Below are 8,620 nucleotides of genomic sequence, written 5' to 3' on the forward strand. Positions count from 1 at the left end.
AGCTCAGACGGCGCTGGGCAGACTGGCGGCACTGGCGGCGCTGGACAGACTGGTAGCTCAGACGGCGCTGGGCAGACGGGTAGCTCAGACGGCGCTGGGCAGACTGGAGAAAAAGGCTCTGGCAGCGCTGGACTGAGGAGCACTGGTGCCTCTGGAATGAGGAGCTCTGGCGCCTCTGGCATGAGGGGCGGTAGCTCTGACAGCGCCGGACAGGCGGGAGACTCTGGCTGCGCTGGAGAGGAGGAAGGCTCCGGCAGCGCTGGACAGGCGGGACGCACTGTAGGCCTGATGCGTGGTGCTGGCACTGGTGGTACTGGGCCACGCACCTCCGGGTGACTGCAAGGAACAGGACACACCGGGTTGTGAAGGTGTACTGGAGACCTGGTGTGTATAGCCGGCATCAAATCCACCGGGAACTCCAACACACGTTTCAGGCTGAGTACGAGGAACTGACACGGGTGACATCGGACAGCTAACACGCTCCTCAGGGCGAATGCCGTGCATACTATGCCAAACCAACAGCTTTCTTTCTACTCTGTCCAATACATCCTCCACACCCTCAGACTCAGCACTCTGCTTCGCCGACAGCTCCAATTCCATCCATGGCTCCTTACGGTAAACAGGGGGAGTTGGCTCAGGTCTGACTCCTGACTCTGCCACACTCTCCCTGTGCCTCCGCCAAGAAATTTTGGGGGGTGCCTCTCGGGCTTCCAGCCGCTCTGCCGTGCTAGCTCCTCATAATGCCGCCTCTCTGCTTTCGCTGCCTCCAGCTCGGCTTTGGGGCGGCAATATTCCCCTGGCTCTGCCCAGGGTCCTTTTCCGTCAAGGATCTCCTCCCAAGTCCATTTATCCAAATAGTGCAGCCTCTCCCACTGCTGCTGCTGCTGCTGCTGCCTCTGTTGCTTCTCCTGCTGCTGCCTTTGCTGCTGCTGCTGTTGCTCCTGCTGCACCTGTCGCTTCTCCTGCTGCTGCTGTTGCTGCTGCCTCTGTTTACCATGCCGCTTGGTCCTTGGTTGGTGGGTGATTCTGAAACGGTTTTCTTCTGGTGAAAGAGAGGCGGACCAAAATGCAGCGTGGTGGTTATTCATGTTTTTAATAAAGACGACTATACATGAACAGACTAAACAAAACAAGAAAAGTGAAAACCTAAACAGTTCTATCTGGTGCAAACACAGAGACAGGAACAATCACCCACAAAACCCAACACAAAACAGGCTACCTAAATATGGTTCCCAATCAGAGACAATGACTAACACCTGCCTCTGATTGAGAACCATATCAGGCCAAACATAGAAATAGACAAACCAGACACACAACATAGAATGCCCACCCAGCTCACGTCCTGACCAACACTAAAACAAGGAAAACACATACGAACGATGGACAGAACGTGACACCAACACCACCCATCAATGTCTTAGACTCTAGAGAATTAAGAAATGTTTTTCAACAGAATTGAATACACCTCTGATCACATGCAAACACAATTCATTTTCATAGCAGCCAGATACAAACAGAATGATCACTTTGCTCGTTGTATTGTCGCATTCTCGTGCTAGTCGGAACTAGGAAACTCAAACATGTCTGACTTGCTAACTGGTTGTAGTTATACATGTGATGCATTCAACGAGTTAGCAAGTCGGATATGTCAGAGTTTCCTTGTTCCGACTAGCACTTGAACGCGGCATACAATTAATTATCGCATTTATGCGCTCTCCTCTTACCCTTTTCCTTCGCTTGTGGACTTCAGTGCAAAACACATCAGCTGACTGTGACCAGGCTGTAAGGGATACGTAACCGGTGGCAGGGAAGTCAGACACAGGAGAGCAGAACTTGATAATAGCCGGAGCAGTTTAATAGCAAAACCAACTGCATAAAAATAACAAGATATTTGGGTACAAAAACCCGTCGCGCACCAATCAACACGTGCACAAGCACTTACAATAAACAATTCCACACGAAGACATGGGGGAACAGAGGGTTAAATACACAACAACTGATTGGGGGAATTGAAACCAGGTGTGAGGAAAAACAAGACAAAACACATAGAAAATTCAAAGTGGATCGATGATGGCTAGAAGACCGGCGACGCCGAGTGCCGAGTGTCGCCTGAACAAGACTTTGGCAGAAGTCGTAACACAGGCAAAAAAAAATCCAAAGCCAAACCTTTATATCATAACTGCTAACCGCTACACACAGCCTACATTATTGTCACTATATTAGCTAACAATATAGTCAACATGGCTACTAGAAGTAACGCGTTAGTGAACGCTCTACAATTATGCTGTACAGTTCAAAATGTGGAAAAAGTCAAGGGGTGTGAATACTTTCTGAAGACACTGTATGTATATATATTAGGGGTAAACTGACTAGGCAACAGAATAGATAATAGACAGTAGCAGCAGCATATGTGGTGAATGTGAAAGTGTGTGTTTGTGTGTGTGTGTGTGTGGTGTCAGTATGCATGTGTGTGCGTGTTATGTGTGTGTGGCATTTGTAGTGCGTGTGTGTGTGAGTGGTTCCAGACTCGGTGCACTGGTACCACTTGCTGTGTGGTAGCAGAGAGAATAGTCTATGTCTAGGGTTGTGATAGAGGAATTCTAAATTCCTGTATGATTTATTGCCAAAACCAATTCGCACTCGTTTCTAATTCATTAATGAGGTGTAAGTTCATTAATTATGCATGAAGTAGATCGAGACCAGTCTTAAAAGTCAGGTAAGAGCGTTTAATTCCAGAGAGTACTAACTACATACACAGATTTCCACAGGTTATAAACTCAAAATGACATCATCAGTTTCCCACGATAGCCCGTTGTTTTTTGTTTAGGTCCGGAGATGCTTTCTACTCCACTCATAAACCAGACATTCCAATCTGTCTAAAAGATATACTTTTCTCCCACCAATGGAACATAACCCAAACATTCTTATCTTGTCTGAAAAGCTATATCAACTCTCTCCCTTAAACCGCCCAAGAGGCACAGACAATTAATTCGTTCTGCTTACATTTTCAGTAACTCAAGAACTCATAATAGTATTAGAATAAATGGTTCTAATCAATAATGTATACATAATTAATCATTTCAAATATAATTTCCTCTATCAGGTTGCTGGAGACTTTGAACATTTTTGAGCCTTCTTCTGACACCGCCTGGTATAGAGGTCCAGGATGGCAGGGAGCTCGGTCCCAGTGATGTACTGGGCCATGCTCACCACCCTCTGTAGCGCCTTGCGGTCAGGTGCCTTGCAGTTGCCGTACCAAGCGGTGATGCAGCCAGTCAAGATGCTCTTAATGGTGCAGCTGTATGTGTAGATCTGAGGGCCTATGCCAAATCTTTTCCGCCTCTGGAGGGGGAAGAGGTGCTGTCGTGTCCTCTTGTGGACCTTAGTGATGTGGACACCAAGGAACTTGACACACTCGTTCCGCTCCACTATAACCCTGTCAATGTGGATGAGTGCGTGCTCACCCCTCCATTTCCTGTAGTCCACAATCAGCTCCTTCATCTTACTGACCCTGGGGGAGAGGTTGTTGTCCTGGCACCACACTGCCAGGTCTCTGATCTCCTCGCTGTCAGCTGTCTCATCATCGGTGATCAGTCCTACCATCATCGTGTCATCAGCAAACTTGATGGTGTTGGAGTCGTGCACGTGGCCACGCAGTCATGGGTGAGCAGGGAGTATAGGAGGTGACTAAGCACACACCCCTGAGAGGGCCCCGTGTTGATGGTCAATGTGGCGGATGTGTTGTTAGCTACCTCACTGCCTGAGGGCGGCCCATCAAGAAGTCCAGGATCTAGTTGTAGAAAGAGGTGTTCAGACCCAGGGTCCTGAGCTTGGTGATGAGATTGGAGGGGATTATAGTGTTGAATGTTGAGCTGTAGTCAATGAACAGCATTCTTACATAGGCATTCCTTTTGTCCAGGTGGGTGAGGACAGTGTGGAGTGCAGTAGAGGGTGCAGTAGAGGGTGCGTCATCTGTGGATCTGTTGGATATGCGAATTGGAGTGGGTCCAGTGTGCCTGGAATGATGGTGTTGATGTGAGAAACGGCCAGTCTTTCCAAGCCTTTCATGGCTATGGATGTGAGTGCTATGTGGCGATAGTCATTTAGGCAGGTTACCTTGGCGTTCTTGGGCGTTCCGGGATAGGTTGAAGTTGTCAGTGAGACACTTGCCAGCTGGTCAGTGCATACTCTGAGTACGCGTCCTGATATTCCTTCTGGCCCCGCGGCCTTACGAATGTTAAACCTGTTTAAAGGTATTAATCACATCGGCTACGACGAGCAAGATCACACAGTCACCCGGAACAGCTGGTCTCTCATGCATGGTTTAATATTTATTTCCTTGAATCAAGCATAAAAGGCATTTAGCTCGTCTGATAGGCTCACGTCACTGGCAAGCTCACAGCTGGATTTTCCTTTGTAATCCGTGATAGTTTGCAAGCCCTGCCACATTCGTCGAACGTCAGAGTCGGCATAGTAGGATTCTATCTATTCTTGCATCGATGCTTTGCCTGCTTGATGGCTAGTCGTAGCGGGATTTCTTATAAGCATCTGGATTAGTGTCCCGCTTCATGAAAGGAGCAGCTTTAGCCTTTAGCTCAGTGCGGATGTTTCCTGTAATCCATGGCTTCTTGTTGGGGTATGTACGGTCACTGTGGGGACAATGTCGTTAATGCACTTATTAATGAAGCCGGTGACTGAGTGGTAAACTTCTCAATGTTATTGGATGAATCCCGGAACATATTCCAATCTGTGCTAGCAAAACAGTCCTGTAGTTTAGCATCTGGTACAGTACATCGGACCACCTCCATATTGGTCACGTCACTGGTACTTCCTGTTTGAGTTTAAGGGAGGGCGAGGGAGGGCCTTGTATGCGTTTCTGTGTGTGGAGTAAAGTAATGTAGAGTTTTGTCGCCTCAAGTTGTACAGGTGACATGCTGGTAAAAATGAGGTAAAATGGATTTCAGTTTCCTTCCATTAAAATCACAGGCCACGAGAAAAGACGTCTCTGGATGTACATTTCTTGTTTGCTTATAGCCCTTTACTTCTCTTTGAGTGTGTTCTTAGTCCCAGAATCGGTTTGTGGTAGTAAATAGACAGCTATGACATTTTTGTGATGAAAACTCTCTTGGTAAATAGTGTGGTCTGCAGCTTATGACGAGGTATACTAACGCAGGCAAGCATAGCCTCTAGACTTCCTTAACATTAGACATTGCGCACCAGCTGATGTTAACAAAGACACACCCCTCCTCCATTCATCTTACCCGAGTCTGCCGTCTGATCTTGATGATACATAGAAAAACCAGCAGGACATATATTATCCATGTCCTCGTTCAGCCGCGAAACATAGAATATTGCAGTTTTTCAGGTCCTGTTGACAGGATGCATAAATGAACAGAAAATATATAAAAGATCAATAAAAAATACTAGAAACATCAATTTCACGGTGTGCCAAAGATAGACACACAGCTGTTTGGTGAACCGGGCCTTGCCAAAGACTCATCTCTCTGACCTTTTTGCTCCTATTCTCCATCTCTGTCAGTCAAAGGCATACCCCTCATTAGCACTGGGATAGGTGTATGAGTGTGTGCGTGCTTGCATGCGTGTTAAGTGTGTGGGTGCTTGTGTGTGTGGGGAATCATTACTGTTGTGTGTATTCATACAATATAGTGTTTATATGTGGCGTGAGTAATTGAAAGTTTACATTTCTGTCTGTCTTGAATGTATAGGTGTGTGCATGTGACCAGACATAATGTATTTATTTCTGTTTGTGTTGCTGGTTTGTGTGTGGGCCTTCCCTAGACCGTGTGTGTGTGTGTGTGTGTGTGTGTGTGTGTGTGTGTGTGTGTGTGTGTGTGTGTGGTGCTGGAGAAAAGAGAGTGAAGCCTATTGATTATTTTAATCCTCCTATTTGTGAGTCTGTGATCCTCTCGGCTCAAGCTTCCAAGGGGGGATTGCTAATGGGCCCGAATGCTTCCCTCCTCAGCCCCTTCTCCCTGTCCAATTAACTTTACACTGGAATCAGCCAGGAGAGAGTGTGAGGAGGAGGGGAGACTTCCAATGTACACCCCAACCCTTCTTTTCTACACCACTATCCATCCCCCCAGTCTCCCATAGCCACCAAATTCAGCTAAAACATTTCAATCCAGAATACTATTACCTCTCACCTTTAATTAAAGATCTGTCTGCTTGTTTTCACTCTGACAAGATGAGACCTCCATTCAGCCAATACTTCAATACCTCAGACTGGTTCACTGGGGGAGGGAGCAGAACAATGGTCTATTTTGTAATTGTAGAGTTTTGTAGTTTCAGTGGTTAAGTGACAGGATGCTGTCATTTTATATGAGTAAGGAATCACCTAACTGTGGTAATAGTGAGATTAAAAAATAAATAGATAAAGCCAACATTTTGGTTATTAAGTTTTTCCATTAAATTGTTGGGAGCATAAATAGAGTGAGCGACTGTCTTTACTTATTTTTATACAGTTTACTCTTGGTTAGCCAGCACCTCTACAAACATTTTTAGGTGAGCATCAGCTCATGCTATGTTACTAAAATAATGGTGAAATGTGAGCTAACAGTAGCTATTTCACTGGCAGCTGAGAGTTGAATATGTAGTACACTGAATGCAATGTACATCCATAAATGCAATATTCGTCCTTAAGTCTGTAACATTCATTGGTTTTCAACTCACCACATAAACAAAGGAAAATAAATTACTGCAGTAACAAATTGACAAAGTCTTTGGATTGTAAATCATGACAGCATTAGTGTAAGTCAGAGAGTGACTCAGAGGCGTCTTCACATTGGTTTATTGTAGGTCTTATATATAGTCTTAGGGCTGAGTTTTTAGTATTATACATAAAATATACACATACAGCTCAGCTTGCAAGGTACAGTGACAACAATCAATTCATACTGTTCAAAAACAAGAATCAGGTTTCTTTTTCAACAGTAAGTTCTTTAACATGGTTTAGTGCCAGGGAACACAGCAGAATGCAGCATGACACAGAGAGAGATCATGTACACTCACACACAAACGAATCTGTACATTACTTTGGTGTAAATGAGATGGTAGATGGTTGTTGCAATACTGTCCATTAAAGGTATAATACAGGAATAATGTTTTCATCTGACTGATGCAGTTTGATAATAACCAGTATTCTGTCTCTAAATCAAGCCCAAAGCTCTGTCCTGTAGTTGGACCTGAGACTCGACACACACCGGTACACTGTGTTGTAACATTAATGCACACACATGGAGTAGCAGGATCATCCCTGCTGCAGCAAATGGTTTATTCTGTGGTTTTCCTAATACAACTACTTGTTACAATAGAGCCGTCCTCTGAAGTCCTGTAACATATACAACTACTTACATTAGATACATGTATGATGCTATAACTACAGATGGGTGTCGCGAGGATCTGTTTTTCATGGTATTGTCTAGGCAGGGCATTTACATTGATGTAAAAGATGGTTGTATTTTGTTATGGTATGACAAGATAATAATGTCGCCACACTGAAATCGCCATGAAATCCATTCTGATCGATAACACAAGTGAAACATTATAGATTCTCGTTGCCACTGTGTCAAGTGTTTGCATAACATCTTTGACCGACAGCATCAACCTGAACCTGCATATTTGGATTGCATTTACAATTAGTAATGTATGGTACATTCAATAAAACACACAAAGATGCACATTTCCATTGAAGACACTCTACGGTAGCATATATTTGAAAATGTGAAACTAGTTCTGTACAAGATGAATCCTCAATGTCCATATCCACCCTGTAAACAAACCGTCTGCTTTACCTTTGAAGAAAAGAAGACTCATCTATATACAAATAACCATTATGATCTAAAGCTCCATCTCTGTGTATGCATTTGATACCCATTTTAAATTGCTATGTTATCAATTGAATGTAAAGTGAATATAGGAATAGTAATCCTATAGTAGTCCCGCCAACAGTTGAGGGTTTATACACAGGATGTCTGGGATCATTAGTGGAACATGATGATGCTCTATCATCCGCCATAAGGTCTGGAGAAATAGTGTATCTGTCTGCCATAAGCCTCATCATTGATATCCTGTGTGTTGGGGACCCCCCCATAGCTGTAGCCAGGGGCCATGTGGGTAAAACTAACAACAACATGATACTTATCTTTACACACACACACACACACACACACACACACACACACACACACACACACACACACACACACACACACCATACTGGATGATGTTCGTGATGTTGCGTGTATTATCAGCTCCGATCAATATATTCATGACTTTTCTCGTTTTGTGTCTTCAGCCATATTGGAAATCCATCTCGGAGCGAAGAAGGGAGGCGGGAGGCCCCGCAGCCAAGCTCGAAGTGTTCGATTTACAGTCTGCATTCTGAGACCATTTTACTCAATTCCACACTGGTGGTCGAAATGGTCAGCTCCTGTCAATGCAACACTAGATAGGGGAAGTCAATTAATCACTGTGTGTGTGTGTGTGTGTGTGTGTGTGTGTGTGTGCGTGTAATGCATGCGAGTCATGTATGCTTCCACATACCTGATCATATACACAGATGTGTGTACATCGGAAGTGAATATACACACTCCACTCCATA

Source organism: Oncorhynchus nerka, linkage group LG15 (genome assembly GCF_034236695.1).
Source record: "Oncorhynchus nerka isolate Pitt River linkage group LG15, Oner_Uvic_2.0, whole genome shotgun sequence".
Lineage (NCBI taxonomy): Eukaryota > Metazoa > Chordata > Actinopteri > Salmoniformes > Salmonidae > Oncorhynchus > Oncorhynchus nerka.